Genomic DNA, 18,856 nt, shown 5'->3' with positions numbered 1-18,856 from the left:
GAAGAGTGAGCCCACACTTTCCGGGATGTCATGCAGATATCGGGGGTCCCCACTGTGCAGCACGTGGCCTCCTGTTTGGGGGTACTGCTCCTTCCTGTGATGGGCCATGAGTCTGCAGACCTGGAGTGACAACCTCTCCCAGGAGGAGACACGGGGTACCTTGACCCCAAGAAGACGGCCTCTGTCACCTCAGCCGTGCTGGGCACCCCGCATCAACAGTTCCTGCACCAATGTGGCTAAGTCTCAGCAAAACCACTAGGGTAAAATACAGCTGAAGCCAACCAACAACTTCCTGGGAGCAAATACAGGTTGGTTCATACCAGGTGATAGATTCAGAGAAGCTCGGAAATTATTAAAATAAATATGCAGGCACGGATGTTGAATCACCTTAAATCTCCACATTCAAAAACAGAGCAACCAGATAGCAAAACCAAAGACCCACAATACTCACTATAAAAGTGAGAGACAGGCTTCCCTCTGACCTGCAGGCCCCGAGGGGGTGGGGAGGGGTCGGCTGGACATGAGCCCGGGATAAATCCACGGCAGCGACAGGGTCCTCCCTGAGATTGGACGAGCGGGAACTGAAGCAGCTCCCGGTGGGCAGAGATGGACCGTTCAGGTGCCAGGAGGCCAGCAGCACATGAAAACCCACCAACACACTTCCCTCCACACGCTCACGACCTCAGCAGGAACTTCACCAGTGGCCTCCACAGGATGCTGGGAGCTGCCTCTCAGCTTGAGAGCAGTGCGTCATCTGGCGTCCCTGGTGGAGGGCACCGCCAGCCGGCCAGGTGTGGGAGCCCCTGGGACAGGGGCTCGGTCAGAGGCTCCAGGGAGAGCCCACAGCCCTGACCACCACCTTCTGCATCCTCACGCTGCCGCCCCACTAGAGCCCCCATCAGAGCCCCCGTCTCCTGGGATCGAGCTGCCCGGCCAAGCCTGAGGTCCTGACGTCCACTTCGCAGACGTGCGGAAGACACAGCGGCAGCTGGGCGGCAAGGACACGCTGTCACGTGGACGGTGGGAGACGCCCAGGTCCTGGGGCGAGACTGCTGGACAGACCAACGGTTGGGGAGAGGGGGAGACGAGGGAGGAGACTCAGAGGCCAGGCAGCTTGAGGACTCGGCCTGAACGCGGGCGAGGTTGAGCCGTGGGGTTGAGGGAGGTGCCTTGGGCAGCAGAGCGCAGGGACCCGGAACCAGGTGGGTCCAGCAGGTGGGTTTGTAGGAGCTGGACCTGCACGCAGCTGGGGAGGCCGCCCCGCTGGAGCCAGCTCCCAGCAAGGCTCGCCTCAGCTCCACCAGCACTTCCTTTCTTTCGTGCCCCGTGCCTGGAGCAACGCAGAGTCCGTCATGTTTGTAATACGTTACTTTGTTTTTAATCTTTCTTATTTGCTCTGAGACACCTGAGATGCTCCCAGGCCAGGGATGGAACCCACGTCTCTGGTGTTGGCAAGCAGACTCTTTACCACTGAGCCTGCAGGGAACCCTTGCAGTGTGTTACTCCTTAATTGGCTTTTTAAGAGACGTTATCCTGTATGCGAAGGGCTTACAGAACCATTTTCATTCCCATGATGAACCTGGGTTAAGTCAGTTATTGGCAAAAAACCGTCTCAGTGTCTGAATACAATCTGCCCAGAAACAAATCAAGCTAGAAATGTGCCTTCACCTTTTCATTCCCTCCCGACAAGTACGTTTGGAGAGCTGCCCGAGCCGGAAGCTGAACGGAGCCTCCAGGGAACAGAAGGGACGCGTGCCTGCCTGTCTGGCAACACAGACAGACTTCACCATAGGACTGCCTGAAATACACAAAGAACCTTGGACACAGACAGACTTCACCACAGGACTGCCTGAAATACACAAAGAACCTTGGACACAGACAGACTTCACCACAGGACTGCCTGAAATACACAAAGAACCTCGAAGAGAAATACAGATGCGATGAGACTGCAAGGGAGAGCGTCCTCGTTAGGCCGGACAGCAGGAAGGGCCTTCCTGAGGCCGTGATGCTCACAATGCGTGCTGAGGATGGGCAGGGGAGCCAGGTGGGGGTGGGCGTCAGGAAGGGAGGGCGTGTGCCAGGCCCTGAGGCGGCGCGGGATGGGGTTGACGGCCATCGGAGGGACGAGAGAACCCGCTCTGGAGCATTTGTGTTTGAGACGCAAATGGGCCATCTCGCGCGCTCCCGGCCAAGCCAGAATCTCTTCCTCCGCGTGTGACCATCAAACAAGCCAACCAGGAGACGCAGCGGGCAGCCCTGGCGACCCAGAGCTGGCACAGAGGCCAGCTCCGCCTGAGACGGGCTTTATTCGTAGGCTGAATCCAGAACCCTGCAATGTGGAATCGGATCGCAAACCGAAATCAAGCGCTAAAGGCCTTCCCTGGTGGTCCAGCGGTGAACAGTCACCTTCCAACTCCGGGCCTAGGATCCCACCTGCTGCAGGGCCGCCACAAACACCCAACTCAGCCAAACACAAGAAACGCAGAGCTGCGCTACACGCCCCGGAAAAACGCAGACTCGCGTCAGACTCTTGGAAAGAAAAGCACGACGCGGGATCCCAGAGCGCCAGTGTCCCAGGGCAGACCACTTGTGTCCTCAGCACGTTCAGTGGCAGGAAGTCCTTCAACAGACGGGTCAAGTGAAGGTGAAACACGACTTCGATTCTGCCGGTTTCCTAAAGCACAATCCGAAATGCCCCACTGGAGAGAGACTTCATCTCATCTTGATGGGATAAAAACATTTTCCTAAACCCTCCAAGTTCCAAATGTGAAGACTCAGTGGAGTCTCGCAGGACGGGCAGGGACCATGAGGAAGATGAAGATGTAACGAAGCCACGGGGGAGCCCCGTCACTGGGGGCAGGGCTGGGGGCGGATGTCCCCCCACACTTCCCCCCTGCAGAAGTACCCCGCGGGGACCAGATGCCCCCAGAGCTCGGGAGACATAGGAAAGGCGTAACTTAACCACTTAAAATGGAGGTGGGGGCAGTACGGTGGTCCCGAGGACTCGCTTTGACTCAAACTCCTAATGATGAGGATTAGCTGGCCTTCTGCTCAGCCCCACGACACTCATACTAAAAGCAGCCTGCAAGGCACCAAACAATGGAAGGCAAAGTACTGAAAAACACGGAGTTTTAAAAATGCTTACTCTATACGGAATTTCATAACCAGCTACAACAATTTCCACGGTTTCTTTATTTTAAAAAATTAAGCTATCGATCCATTAACTGAAACTACTTTAAAAAGAGTTGCTGAGACTTCCTTGTCAGTCCAGGGGTTAAGACCCCGTGCTTCCACTGCCGGGGGCAGGGTTCGACCCCTGCTCAGGGAACTAAGATCCCGAATGCCTGACTGTGAGGCCAGCAAAAAGAGATTATATTTTAAAATAATGAAATAAAATGAAAACAAAAAGGGTTGCTCAAGGTTACAACATGTTATCACAATAAGACTGATTCAGACAACGGGCCTGGCAGACAAGCGCTGAGACTGGAGCAATCGATGCAACCCAGGATTGATCACCTTCCAAGAGGTCGCCGTACTCTAAAGGGCCTGGACTTTCATGTTCAGTGAAAATGATCAACAAAGGAGCTAAAACTGCAGCAATTCATTTTGTGATGGTCATAATACAGCTAGGACATCTTTTCAAACTTTTATTTATGGAGACTTTTAGACACACACAAAGTTGGATAAGGCGGGATAGAGGGCCCTCATCCAGCATCTTTGGGCTTCCCTGTGGCTCAGACGGTAAAGAGCCTGCCTGTGATGCAGGAGCCCGGGTCCAATCCCTGGGTCGGGAAGATCCCCTGGAGAAGGGAATGGCTACCACTCAGTCCTGAACTCTCGCCTGGAAAATCCCATGGACAGGCTAGAGTCCACAGGGTCGCAAAAGTGTCAGACACGACTGATATTTTTCACTTCCTGGATGTATTCACTAGAATCTCCCATAAAGAAGAACTTGCCCTCATCCGTGATGCGTTTGCCCTGAAGCGCATTCATCAGGAGGGGCCACAGGCCTCCTCCTTTCTTTATCATGTCTTAGAATAGAGGATGGAAGGAATGACACGCCAGCGCTCTCCCAAGCTGATCAACGAGAGCTGAAAATAATAACAGCTGTGAACTGAAGGTCTTCACGAGAGCATGTTATTTGGTCTGCGTCATTCACCTCCTAAGCTCCATCGCTCCGTCTGACACCCACGGGCGCTCTGTTAAATAGGCTCTGAGTCCTCCAGCAGGAAGTCCCGACCCTTCCCCTTCCCCCGTCCCAGGCTCGTCAGGACCCGTGACCCATGACCCCAAGGAGCCCCATTGCCCTGCACCCACTGCTGCTTCTGGCCTTTTCAACAGATAAATGTGAGCAAAGAAAGTGAAGTGAGAGTCACTCAGTCGTGTCCGACTCTTTGCGACCCCATGGCCTACACCATCCTTGGAATTCTCCAGGCCAGGATACTGGAGTGGGTAGCCTTTCCCTTCTCCAGGGGATCTTCCCAACCCAGGGATTGAACTCAGGTCTCCCGCATTGCAGGTGGCTTCTTTACCAGCTGAGCCACCAGGGAAGCTCAAATATGAGGAAAACTGGGCTTTAAAGGGAAAACACAATCGTGAGTTCATAACAGAAGTGTCTGTTTCCAATTCACACCACTAAGTTCCTACTTAACTCTATTCGCTTTACGCTTGCACTTCTTCCCTTGTGCTGCAAGTGTTAGCACGCACTCACACGTGCACGGGCTGACATGGGGGCTGGGGAATTAATGAGGGGGGGCTGGCTTCCCTCCCTCAGAGCTACAGGCGAGCAGCCTTATGGGCTCGCATGGGAAAGGCACCCAACGCCTCACGAATTCCACGTCTGATAGAAATCAAGAACAGAAACAGTAACTAAGAAAGCATAAGTGAAGGAGGAAATTGCTTCATATTCACTCGGCCTCCGAATCCCTCAGCGGTGGGATATTTGAACCGTCAGACGGAACGGTCCCAGATACAAAGTGTAAGGAAAACTCACTCACGTTGTCGACTGCGTGGACCACTCCTCTGGACACAGAGCTGAGGGATAAAGCAACATTGAAGATACATGTTATGACGGAGCTCCTGCCGCGCGGCCCGGTCTCTCAGGCTTCGGGCTCGCTTCCGGCTCCCCCGCTTCCGGCCCCTGGCATCCTGCATCTTGGTCTCGGCTTCTCTGTCCTTCCCCCACCTTCACCTCCCCTGCCTCCCTCTGGCCTAACCTCGGCACATTTCCCTCGCACACCTCCACTCTGTTCGGTACTCTTGCGCTCTCTAACTGTGCTGGGTGACACATACGTCTACATGGGAATACCTCCTACACAGACAGCCTGAGGTGAGGCGCTTGGGGGTGACAGACAGAAAGGAAGGCCTGCCGAGGTCTCTGCCCGCAGGAGCCCCGGTGTCGGAGCGCGACCACGAGTCCAGACAGAGGCGACACGCGTCGGAGCTAGAGGTGAGTAACCGTAAATGGCAGAAGAACAAGAAACCCAGTTCAGGACGCCTCTTGGGGAGCTTTGCCAAGCTGAGCAGCCCAGGGCTGTCTGACGGTCTTCTGTGAGGATGAACCGCCCGGCGGCGCACCTGAGACGCGGCCGGGGCAGCGGAGAGGCTACGTGCCCAGGTCACTTGCCTTTAAGTCATTTAGTCACAGGACCACGTGAGGCAGGACGTGACCCCGTCAGGCAGCACAGAAACAGATTAATAATGCGACGAGGCCATCTGCAAACACCGCCCAGAGCACGTTCACGGAGACACCCTGCTTGGGAACCGCTGGCTGCTGGACTGCGCTGCAGAACTAGGCACCCCGCCACAACGTGTTTCACAGCACGGGACCGACCGAGGGCTTTCCACAGGCCCTCGAAAGCCAAGAGTTACCCTGTAGCACGTGCAGAGAGGAGAGGGTGGACGGGCCTTTACAGAAGAAGGGAGTGTGGCCAGGGCGCGGGGATGGCCTGCAGTGAGCGCAGTCACAGGGGCAGCGTGAGTGGCCACCGTGAGGCCTCGGGCGGGCCTGGCCCGAGCCGGCGGGGCAGAGGACGCTGCGGGCTGAGCGGACGCGGGCCAGGGGAGGCCCAGCGTTGGGAGCTGCTCCGACGGGCCGCCCAGTGGAGACATCCACCGGGCTTGGGTTTCATTAGAGAAAGAAGGAAAAGTCAGGGTTACGATTTTCAAGGAAACGAATTTCAGGTAATTTGGTGTCACTCATCACCACGGCACTTTCTCTCAGTCGGGAGTGCTGAGTCGGTGTTAACCACCCCCTGGTCTCTGAGGGGGCTCTGGGGGCAATCAGAGGGCAGGGACCAGCAAGAGCTGGCCTGCACCACTGAACGCTGCCTGCCTGCCTGGGCAGCAGGGCCCCTACGACCCCTCTCTTTCTGGCTCAGATATTTTGGCCACGTTCAGGCACATTCCAGAGAGACTGCCAGCCACTCCCTCTTAGCAAATCAGCTCCACCCAGAAAAGAGCCTCATCCAGAGATCAGAACACAAGAGGCAGGTGCCACTTCTGTGCTCTGTCCCTACACACACACACGTGCGCACACACAACACACACGTGCAGACAGCATATACATGTGCATACAACACACACTACACATGTGCACACAATACACAAGCATATAATACATATACCACACAGGTGTGCACACACATACACATGTCCACACGTGCACACAACACACACGTGTGCACATGACACACACCACATACATGTGCACACAACACACATACCACACACGTGCACACACAAAACACATGTGTGCACACAACACACACCACACAACACACGTGTGTACACACAACACATGTGCACACAACACACACGTGCAGACAACACGCCACACACGTGTGCATATAACACCACACACATGTGCACACAACACACGTGTGTGCGCACAAGTGTAGACAACACACACAACACGAGCATCCAATACACAAGCACACAATACATATACCACACACGTGTGCACACACATAAATACACATGTCCACACGTGCACACAACACACAACACACATGTGTGCACATGCACACACACCGAGTGAGGAAGCAGATTACCTGTTTTGTGAGACTGGCTCCTGAGCCTCGTCATCGAAGGGCAGCAGAGGGCGGATCCGACAGTGGACTCTGATGTTGCCCTTCAGCTCCTGAAGCAGGAGGAGGTTTCCTGTGAGCCTGGGAGCATGTGGAACCCAGGGACCATTTCCTCACAGAGCATCTGCTGAGGACTCTCCGCGAGACGTGAGCGCCGGACTCCCCACCAAGCCTTGGCGAGCGAGAAAACCCCACGGAGCAGGGACTGTCTGTGCCACCTCAGATTGTTTAAAAGTTCACTCTTACGTTTGCTCACGTGGCAGGTGATTACCACGGGGTTGTGCACATCGAGACGCTGCCATGTAACCGCGCCCCAGGCTAATCTCTCAGGGATTTGAGAAGGCTTCCCAGCGGCTCGTTACCCAGGCCCTCCCAGGGGTAGATGTGAAGAGATGACGCAGAAACAAACCAAGAATAAGCCCCTGAACCTCCACCAGCACAGCATGGGAGCCACACCTTCCCGCATAGCGGGGACTCAGAGCTGGGGCACTCATTGTCTTAGGAATTCACGGCAAGAGTGTGTTGAGCTTAGCCCCATGGACATGGCCACGTTTCTGCAGGGCTGTACCTGGGTCCCTCCAACGGGGAGCTCCTGTCTCCCGGGTGAGCTCTGAGTCACCGCTATATGCTTCTGCTGGACCCTTTGACCTGCGGCCCTTTGATAACTTTGGGGCCACACTGAAGGGGCCCTTCCTCTCCCAGCTTGTCGGAAGCCCCACTCCTGTGTCCCCCAGAAACCTCCCTGCCTGCTCACCCTGCCAGCCCTCGCTGCTCCAGGGCACGTCCACCGTCCTGACACGGCTGAGATCAACCCAGCCTGTCTGCATCCTTCATGAAGCGTCGTGTCGGGGACGAGAAGCACATCTCTAGGCAGAGGGAGACACTTCTCTACACTCAGAGGCCCTTCTGTCTACACCACTGGGCAAACCACTAGCTTCCTTGGCAGCCATGGACACGAATGGCCAGCCCCCACCAAGACTCCACGGACACCCCGTGCCTTGGTGCCCAGGAGACTCTGGAGCCATCAGCTCCTCCCCAGCCCCTCAGCCTTTGGAGACAGTCCCAGAAAGCAGGAGAAATAGCTGTAGACTTGCCAGATGCCCACAAACACCCCAGGCCAGAAATCCGGATGCCGGGGAGAAGCTGCAGCTTCTCAAGGAGCCGTGCGGACCCGTGGGACCCATGAGGCCTGGGGAGAGGCGGCCGCTGGATGAGGTGGGGGACGCCCGGAGGCAGCGGCTGAAGGGAGACCACCAGTGACCCGGGGGTTATCACAGCTGTGAGTGACAGGCGTGACCTCCCAGGGCAGGTGGGCAGCCAGAGGCAGGTCAGGAGAGCCTGGAGGCCAAGGGACAGTGACCCCGGGGAACTTGTCACCTGAGCTTGTGCTGCAGGTCAGCCAGAAGGCCCACCAGTAACGACAGCAATGGCGGGTCAGAGGGTGGGAAGCCGTCGGCCCTAACGAGCTGGTCTGCCTAGAAACAGACCTCGGCCCAGCCAGGCGGTGCTGTCACTGGCAGGGGCCACACCCGGTCCCCACACCAAGTATCCAGTGTTCCGGGGACAGGCCAGGTGCAGCCTGCTGAAATGCTTTGCTGTTCAGCCCATCTGTGATCAATTCCTTCAAATGTCATCAACCTGCCTGCTTATTTCTATCGTCACATGTGATTAGGGCCCAGAGTCCGGGTCTGGGTGGAGGCCGGAGCATATCCCCAGGGCCTTGCCCAGCTGTCACCTCTGCGCAGACACTGGCTGGGTGGACAAGAGCTGGTGAGGAGGCAGGGCCCACACCCTGTGCCCACGAGTGTCTCAGAGGCAACTCCAGGCTTACTGGGCTCCTGTCCTGCTTGGGGGTCTCCGCCTCTGCAAATTGCTCCCCCACCCACGCCTGCCGGCCCACCCGAAGGCCCCGCAGGTGCTAGGCGGTCGCCTCCTGCCACCGCGTCACCCAGCCTGGCCTGGGGGGCCCCAGCCCTGCCCTCGACAGAGCAGCCGGAGGACCGGGGAGGCGGTGGCCCATGGAGGGACAGGGTCCCCCCCCAACGCTGCCCCTGTTGTCAGGGTCGGGCGGAGGGTCACCCACCACCAGAGCCTCCTGCAGCCGCCGCCGCTCCTGCAGCTCCCGCCGCCAGCGCTCGGTCACATCCCGCAGGGACTGCTCCAGATGCCCCACCTCCGTCGGCCAGGCCACTGCAAACAAAGTCACCCTGTCGGAGCGGCTCCAGAGGGCCCGGCCCCTTCCACTAGCCCTGCACCCAGTGTGCTGCAGGTTGGGCCCTCTGCAGCCAGAGCACCCAAAATATAGCCTGTGCCAGCCTCGGGGAAGGCCCTGGGTCTCAGGACAGCACCGTGGATGCTCATCTCCATCCTGATGGCCCACTCCATGGTCTGGACAGGGGTGGGGGGCACAGGGTGTGTTCCTGGGGCACCATGGTGGGGTGGGGGTACTAGGTGCGTTCCTGGGGTGCCATGGTGGGGCAGAGGCCACAAGGGGGTTTCTGGGGTGCCATGGTGGGGGCCCTTACACAGAGGGCCCTGTTCAGCCACAGGTTAAGGTCAAGAGGTCAAGCGGTCACCCAGAGAGCAGGGACTCGGCCCTGCCCACAAGCTGGCAGGCTCCCAGCACTGAGCGGGCTGGACGCCCAGGCCTCAGGCGGGCTGCTCGAGGCATATTCGGTCAGGGTCCGTCTCACCCGGCAGAGCCTCGCGGTGGAGCTGGGCCGTCTGGACGGCCTGCACTGTCTCAGAAAGACAGTCCCGATGCTGCTCCTGGTAACTCTGGAGAAGGCCCCGAGAAGGGGACTGAAGTGCCTCCATCTCTTGTTTCAGCTTCTGCAAAACAAGGACCCACACGACTAATGTGACGGGCATGGCTGCTGCTCATCACAGCGCACGCATGGGACTTCCACAGGGTGAGGCCCAGCCCGGCACGCCCACACACGGGTCGATCACGACCCAGATCTGTTCAAGCTGACGCCCTCAACCCCAGACCCAGGCACGCTTGCCAGGCACACAGACACGCCCTCGCCTCCCTCCCAGCACTGAGCCCAGACCTGGGGTCTGCACTTCAGAAAGCAGCCTGGGTGGCTTTACACACTTACACAGCTGAAGTACTTAAGAAAATTAGGTCTTTCATCAGCTTCCATAGGAAGCGCAGCCGGTGGCCTGGTGGAGAGCTCGCCTGCAACGTTTTTCCGCCTGCTGTTTACTTCCTGCGACAGGGGGCTCCCCTCCCGGGAACAAAGCTCTAATGTACTCCCCAGGCAGGAGAACAATGCCCGCCTGGGTTATAAATGTGCACAGCGGAATTCCAGGCACACAAGCCCTGGATTCCAGAGCCCCGGGAACAATGCAGCAGCCCAGCTAAACAGCATCCTCCCGTAACGTGCGCTCTTTCCTCCCGAAACAACTCCGAGGTGTGCTGGCTGATGTCGTGCTGCAGTTCATGGGGTTGCAAAGAGTCGGACACGACTGAGCGACTGAACTGAGCTGAACTGATGTTGGCTTGAAGACCAGTCCATGAGATGAAAGAACGGAGGCGCTGCTCTTTAGCACCAAACACGAAACTCATGGAGCCTGAGCTGAACTGAAATACACGTTCTTTGTCCCTTTTGTTAACCTTTTCTGGCTATCAAGTGGAGACCGTATCAGTGTGTTTAGGAAACATTTTCATAAAACATCAAAACTAAATTGAATTAAATTATTTTTACTTTATGGGACGCAGATAAAGTTATATACTTCAGTGAAGGATGGATTAATTTTACCCAGTTGGAAGAGAATGAAGAATTAATTCCATACAAACCTATCCTAAATAAACTAATGCAGTTCATGCTGGGTGGGGGGAGGGAACCACTCTAAGAGCAAATTAATCCTATTAACAGATGGTGCTTCTATTGTTGCAATGATGATCTTTTTTCCTTCTGATCTTTACCCAGGCCACACGGTTTGTAACAAAGGTGAAAAACGCTCGAGAGGCGCCCACCTTAAGAACTGCCAGTGGACTGTGTGCCTACACCTCCCCGCTCCTGCCAGGAGCCACGGTGCTTTTAAAGGAGGTGCTCTCTTGGATAATCTGCTGTACTAACGCCATTTAATCAGACGTGTACGAGCCAGTTCTGTAACATTTGACGTGAAGCGTAGGTGAGAGCAACTGTGACATACGAAATTCCACAACCAGGGGAACGCAGCACTTCACCTCGCGGCCAAGATGCGTTTCCTTCCTGTCTCTGCACGAGGCCTCGTCATGCTCTGAGGTTTAGCCTCCTACTCAGTTTCGGAAAGCAGAATGCCCACAGTGGACTGTGTCTGCTACTGATTATGGAGATGGGAGTCGCCTGTAATGGCAAGTCCACACATAGCACCCTGCGGGGCTTTGCTCCCTAAAATGAAGGCTTCCTGTAACTCCATGAGAATAGATGGTCAGGCGTCCCTGGCGGCTCAGTGGCAGAGAATCCACCTGCCAGGGCAGGAGACGAGGGCTCGATGCCTGCTTGGGGAGGATCCCACACACCGCAGGGCAGCAGCGTCCGTGAGCCGCAACTGCTGAGCTGTGCTCTCGAGTCCCGGGACCACAACTGCTGAGCCCAGGCGCCCCAGCTCCTGAGGCTGGTGCGCTGTAGAGCATGCGTCCGCAGCAAGAGAAGCCGCCGCAATGAGGAGCCCGAGCATGGTGACTAGGGTCCGCTGCGCTGTGCACTCCGGCGCGAGCTGCTGGTGGGGAGGCCCAGAGGCTCCCACAGTCTCTAGTGCGGGAGGGCCCGCTTACCACAACTGGAAAAAAGGCCAAACAGCAACAAAGACCCAACACAGACAAAAACAAACAGAAAGTTGTTTTAAAAAGAGTAGATCCGCCGTGATTATTCACAGTGGAAAAGAACATTTAGAAAACCCGGACGTGCATATGTGAGTGAAGCACTGCTCTGTACAGCAGAGACTAACACGACATCATCAATCAGCTAAACTCCCGTAACATAAACGCTGCTGCTGCTGCTGAGTCGCTTCAGTCGTGTCCGACCCTGTGCAACCCCAGAGTCGGCTGCCCACCAGGCTCCCCCGTCCCTGGGATTCTCCAGGCAAGAACACTGGAGTGGGCTGACATCTCCTTCTCCAATGCATGAAAGCGAAAGTGAAAGTGAAAGCAGAGCTCATCTATTTCGATCCGCACGACTTACACAATTCCCCAGAAAGTAACCACTCTCCCGACTGAACACAAACGCTCCTCCCGCGAGCGAAGACGGACCCCAGGGAGTCCTCACCTGGGCGGCGCGGCAGAGCTGGGTCAGGGCGGAGAGAGAGTGTCCTCGCCGGGGCATCTGCTCCCCGAGAAGCGCTTGTGTCTCTGCCCTGTGGTCCCTTCTGGTCACTTCCCAGGACTGTGGCCCAGAAGAGAGGAAAAAACAACTTAGAGCATTGGGACAGACCCAGGAGCCTTTTCTCTGAGGGAGACACTTCCTGATTGTCCACAGGGCGCCCATTTGCCCACCAGGAGCCGCTGCTCAGGCCAAGGGCAAGCTCAGGGGCCACAGGGCATCAGTTCAGTTGCTCAGTCGTGTCCGACTATTTGCGATCCCATGGACTGCAGCACGCCAGGCTTCCCTGTCCATCACCAACTCCCAGAGTTTACTCAAACTCATGTCCATTGAGTCAGTGATGCCATCCAACCATCTCATCCTCTGTCGTCCCCTTCTCCTCCTGCCCTCAATTTTTCCTAGCATCAGGGTCTTTTCATGAGTCAGCTCTTCACATCAGGTGGCCAAAGTATTAGAGCTTCAACTTCAGCATCAGTCCTTCCAATGAATATTCAGGACTGATCTCTTTTAGGGTGGACTGGTTGGTTCTCCTTGCAGTCCAAGGGACTCTCAAGAGTCTTCTCCAAAATCACAGTTTGAAGGAATCAGCTCTTCGGTGCTCAGCTTTCTTTATGGCCCAACTCTCACATCCATACATGACTACTGGAAAAAGCATAGCCTTGACTAGACGGACCTTTGTAGGCAAAGTGATGTCTCTGCTTTTTAATACACTGTTGAGGTTTGCCACTGCTTTTCTTCAAGGAGCAGGCGTCTTTTAATTTCATGGCTGCACTCACTGTTTGCAGTTCTCCCCAGAACTGCAGTGATTCTGGAGCCCAAGAAAACAAACTCTGTCACCGTTTCCATCATTCCCCCAGGATTTGCCATGAAGTGGTGGCACTGGCCACCGAAACAAGCTTGCAAGGACCAGGCTGGGTGAGCAGGGCCCAGGTCAGCGCTGCTTCAGGAGCAGGGCGGGTGCGGCGGGAGCAGCGTTTGGAAGGCGCTGGGGTGAGGGGAGCAGCCCACGGCTGGGGGCACAGCAGGGGTGCCCAGAGGCCCCCACTGTCTCCTGCGGGGGAGGGGCCCACAGGTGGCGCATCACGGAGGACTTGCAGCTCACGCTGGTGCCCGCGGGGAGGACAGCGGGGAAGGGGACAAGGCGCTCGGACGGTGGACGACAGGCCCTCATGTGAGCATCATCGGGGTGCCCGCGGGGAGGACAGCGGGGAAGGGGACAAGGCGCTCGGACGGTGGACGACGGGCCCTCATGGTCTGGACGTCAGAGCATCATTGTGGGAACAGCGATGGGTCAAACTCTCAGGATGGGACGGAAACACGGGCTCTGGCCTGAGCCGCTGGTGGGGAGGTGCAGGGAGGCCCCTGGCACAGCCAGCCAGCTTGGGTTTTCCTTCGTTCTGTTTGACTCCCACAGAGTTCCTCTAGGTGTTTGCGCTCTCACACTAAGTCCTCACGAGCCAGCGGACGCTGCAAAGTTTCTCTACAGAACAGCAAGTACACGTCCCCACGCAGTGAGAACACGTGGTTAAACCACCCATGACCCTGCTTTATCACGTGCCCAGGACACAGACACGCAGCTCAGAAGCCACATGAGAGGTGGGTGTGCACTCACTTCATCAGTGGGAACCGCTGCTTGTTTTCCGGGGGTGGGCAGAGGGCAGAGGAGATGACCGGGGGTCCAGTGGGGCATCCCGGTGAGGACACAGGCCTGTCCTGTCCGGAGAGTGTGTGCTGGGGGCCCGCACCTGGCTGGTGGGACGCCGGCCTCTGGTCAGGGGCACAGGGGACATTGGAGGTAATGCTAGCTGCAGGGGGTGCCAGGACAGAGGTCCTGAGGCATGTGCTTGGAAGAGGGCACATGGACCCCGGAGGCAGGGCAGGGACCGAGCGAGGGCAGGACCAGACGCTGAGCCCTGGGCAGAGGTGAACCGCCCAGGGGACGGGGCTCGGCGGCTGAGCAGCCGGTCTCACAAGAAGGGCAGCCCTGCCTCGGGCGCCAGGGGACGCAGCCGACACAGGTATCAGACCCTGGAGGGGAGGAAGCCCCCACTGAAACCAGAGGCCAGCACCCCTGCCAGGGCGAGGGGCCACATGATAGCGGCTGGAGGAGCAGAGGCTGGGGAAGAGGGGAGGAGGTTTCGGAAGTTTCTCAGGGAGGGCGAGCCCCAGGGAGAGGGAGAGAACCGGGAGTCAGCCTGGGTGAAGACCAACATGAACACACAGGGCCCCTTGGGCAAAGGACACGGGGCTCATTCAGGCGACTGCGAAATGAACACAGGAGTGTTAATCCTGGGAGGGCTGCAGTCCTACCGTCGGGACGATAGCTGTCTCGGCCTGCACGGCAGGGGTTGAAAACGAGAACACCGTTTCGTGGCAGGGTCCTTGAGTGCTGGACACACCGGCACACACACACACAGTCTGCTCCCACCGAGGCCGGGGGGCTGAGCCAGTGGTGTTGGATGCCGTGAGGGCACGGGGGATGTGGGCCACAGAGGCTGAGATTTTTCTGTCAATTCTCAGAAAAGAATACAGGGACTTATAAACACTCGAAATTTTACAGGCTCTATCTGACATTCTATATCTAATGATTTTACATGTAAAACAAGCAAAAAAAAAAATTGTCTCAATGACAAATTGGAAAAATGGTTGGCATTCTCAAGCTCCCCCACTGATGGAATGAACTGTGGTCCTGGAGAAGACTCTTGAGAGTCCCTCGGACTGCAAGGAGATCCAACCAGTCCGTCCTAAAGGAGATCAGTCCTGAATATTCACTGCAAGGATTGATGCTGAAGTTGAAGCTCCAATACTTTCTCCACCTGATGCGAAGAACTGACTCATTGGAAAAGACCCTGATGCTGGGAAAGACTGAAGGTGGGAGGAGGGGCGGCTGAGGATGAGATGGTTGGATGGCATCACTGACTTGATGGACAAGAGTTTGAGCAAGCTCTGGGAGTTGGTGATGGACAGGGAGGCCTGGCTTGCTGCAGTCCATGGGGTCGCAAGGAGTCGGACACGCCTGAGCGACTGCAGAACAACCACCTGTGCTGACAGTGCAGACACACGTGGAAACCCCAAACCGGAGCTGGAAGCTTATCCTCAGGTGTGAGCAGCCACGGCCACAAGGGATTCCAGGCAGAGTGACCTGCCGGGGCAGCCTGAGTTCAGGATGATGAGGCTGGGGAAATGCCGCAGGATGAGTTTAGGGTGTCGCCTTCCATCAGTTCAGGCCAGCTGGTGGCCGAGAGCCCATACACGTGTGCTCAGAAGCACCAGAAAATCTTGGACTTGAAGGTTAGTTAATAAATTAATATGCGCTTTGTTTAAAGCTAGTGTGACCAGCCCTAAATTAACAGGCAGTTTTAGCGTGACTACATTTTTTCAGTGAAACAGGGTTATCTGTGGGGAGCCAGGAGCCTGAAGCTTGCTTCCCCCGGGTATGCTCAGGGGGGCCCTCCAGGGAGCGGGGGTGATTCAATGGGGGTTTGTTGGTTTTCTGTTGCCGCTGTAACAACACACCACAAGCTGGGAGGCTGGACTGCGCGAGTGTTTTCTCTGCCGTCCTGAGGCCAGACTTCCAAGACCCAGGGCAGAGCCGCGTGCCCTCCGAGGCTCAGAGGGGCCCTCCCCCTCCACTGGTCCTGATGTCGCCAGGCCCCCCTTCTCGAGTCTTAAACATTTCCCTTCTTTATCCTCCGTCACCACTGCCTCCATCCTACACGGACTCGCAGGAAGGCACCAAGACCCCAGATAACCCAGGGTCGGCCCTACCCCAAATTCTATCCCGTCTGCAGAGGTCTTATCCCTGGTCAAGGTCACGTTCAAAGCGTCTGGAATTAGGAGGGAACGGACATCTCTGGGGGCCACTTTTCAGCTGACCAAAGGCGGCCACGGCCAGTCACGTAGGAATAAGCAAAGTGGGATCCCCCAGCGTTCCCCATTTGTCAAAGTGAAGGGCAGCTCTGCAAGAGAAGTTGGGGTGAGGGAGGCAGATGGCGTGGGTAGAACCACACACAGGTTCGTCTTTGGGGCTGAAGAGAGAGGCCCACAGCTGACTGCAGTGGTGGGATTGTAGCTGTGAGCTTACTGAACACCAGACCATACGTTTTACCCGAGTGAATGTCTGGTACCTGAATGAGTTCTCAATAAAGCTGGCTTTAAAAGCACAGGCACCTTGTTAATTTATGACTCCCTGAATATTCATGGAGAAGGAAATGGCAACCCACTCCAGTATTCTTGCCTGGAAAATCCCATGGACGGAGGAGCCTGCTTGGCTACAGTCCACGGGGTCGCAAAGAGTCGGACCCGACTGAGCAACTTGACTTCACTTCAAATATTCATGAGCACAGAGATAATAGGAAGTCAGACCTACAGATGGTTGAGCATAAGATACTTTAAAGGGTCCTTGCTGGAGAAGAAGAGCATCTCAACGCTTTCTTCTGCAGAGCCTGAGACAAATCTGGACGCTGAGTCAGCACATGCCGGACATAATTCATCTCAACCCCGAGACACGTAAAAGTATTACCTCCGCCAGTTTCAGGTGAAGAAGAGCATTCTCTGTTTCCAGCTCAACTATTCTCTCCTCTTTGGCCTACAACCAAGGACCCAGAAAGCAAAACGACCAGCATCAGTGAAGTTCACCAGCAGCTGCCCCCGCCCCCAGAATGATGACTTACAAGGGTGCATGCTCTCGGCCAGCAAGGAAGGGAGCGGCCGGCGGCAGCGGGCTGGGGGCCACCTGGGGTCCCGATGGACCCCCAGGCCCTTGTGTGCAACCCCAGGGCCTAGGTGAGAGCCCCAGACCAGCAGTTAGGGGCTTGCTAGAAACCCAGAATCTGGGACCCTCCCATCCCAAGGGGACCCAAGTCTGCATTTCAGTAAGTTCCCCAGGTCACGGTGGGCACATGCAAGTTGGAAAGGCAGGGCTCCACAGACCCTGCTCATCAAAACCCACTGCTTTCTTCCTTTTATTCACTTACTCAAAATACACTTGTTAGAAACCTATTGTGTGCCAGGGGACCTTCCAGGGGCTGTGGAGTCAGCACCCTCGTGGGGTAACTCGCACACCCGTGGATGGAGCCAGTGAGCGGAGAGAGTATCAGCTCCGCTGGAACTGAAACAGGCAATGCGAGCTGGGACAGGCCACTCCCTGGAGGCGGGGCGGGTGGAGGGGCAGCCCGTGCAAAGGCCAGGTGGCAGGAGTGAGCTTAGCAAGCGGAGGCACAGGGAAGGCCGGTCAGCCTGGGGCACGGCAGTGAGGGTTCCCTGAGCCCGGGAGGGAGGCACGACCAGGCAGGAAGGAGCTGCAGAGCTCGGGGCGGAGGAGTCTCAGTATTAGCCATGCACAGATGCTGAGAGGGCCAGCTCCTGGGGCCTGGGGGAGAGGAGAGCGCCAGCTCCCAGGAAGGCGGGCTCAGGCGGGGCCCTCCCGCTGGGGAGCCCGGCTTCCCCCAGGCTTTGACGAGCGGCTCACAAGGAACCTGGTCAGTTCAGGACATGCTCTTGTGACTGCTGAGAAAACCCGAAACCTGGAGCCACCTAGATTTCTATTATCCAACGCAGTCAATTTTACCTCTTAAAAAATAATGCCTCAAATAGTTCCCTGAGAGTTCGCTTAATCCTAAGATCCCACCAGCTCTTACCTTGACAGGTGCAATGGTCAACGCCCGCCCCCAACCGCAGCTCTCCTGAGTGACAGCTCACACACCCTTGCCCAGCTGAGTGGACGATTCAGAGGCTCTAAGCACATTCACAGCTGTGCGACCGTCGCCAAAACTAACTTTAGAATCTGTTCACCACCCCAAAAGAAACCCACACCATCACCCCTGACTCCCCACACCCAGAGCCGGAAGCCACTAACTCGCTTCCAGTTCCTGCATTTCCGCCAGTTCTGGACCCTGTAACTAGATGGAATCATACGATATGGGGTCCTGTGACAGGCTTCCTCCCCTCAGCACACGTCTTTGAGGCATAACCGCATCGCGGCATGTTTCGGCATCTCGTTTCTTTATTGCCTGATACTATCCCATTGTTCGGAGGGGCCACACCTGCCCACTCATCAGCTGAGGGCCAGCAGGGTGGCCTCCCCTCTTTGGCTGTGATGAGTGGGGCTGCTCTGAGTCCCTCCCTTTGCTGAGGACACTCTCCTCACGCTTGAGCGTGCCCTAGGACTGGCACTGCGTGCAGGACCCGTCTGCAGCCGGTGGAGGAAACGCCGGGCTGCGTTCATTCCACGCCCCCACCAGCAGCGTGTGCGAACTCCGGCTCCTCCGGCCCGCCCAGCTCCTCTCTGTCTTTCTGACCACAGCCCTCCAGGGAGTGCACAGCGGCACCTTGCTGGGGTCTGGCCTGGATGCGCCTGGTGACTGGTGGCCCCGAGCATTGTTTCAGAGGGCAAGCCTTACCCACCCTCTGGGGGCAAATTCCCTCCAGAACATCTGGTTATCTTTGCTGATGCCACTC

General features: G+C 56.7%; 1 long non-coding RNA gene across 1 annotated transcript; it reads right to left on the bottom strand.

Moving 5' to 3' along the window:
* Positions 1–9,853: 9,853 nt before the first annotated feature.
* Positions 9,854–16,954, bottom strand: LOC128053032 (uncharacterized). Its single transcript, XR_008199899.1, has 3 exons — positions 16,920–16,954; positions 12,344–12,460; positions 9,854–9,920 (listed from the first exon to the last, which is right to left on the bottom strand). It is a non-coding gene; the product is annotated as an uncharacterized LOC128053032 (long non-coding RNA).
* Between the last annotated feature and the right edge of the window lie 1,902 nt (positions 16,955–18,856).

Source organism: Budorcas taxicolor, chromosome 9, assembly GCF_023091745.1.
Source record: "Budorcas taxicolor isolate Tak-1 chromosome 9, Takin1.1, whole genome shotgun sequence".
NCBI classification, from domain to species: domain Eukaryota; kingdom Metazoa; phylum Chordata; class Mammalia; order Artiodactyla; family Bovidae; genus Budorcas; species Budorcas taxicolor.
This window is presented reverse-complemented; position numbering and strand designations above follow the sequence as displayed.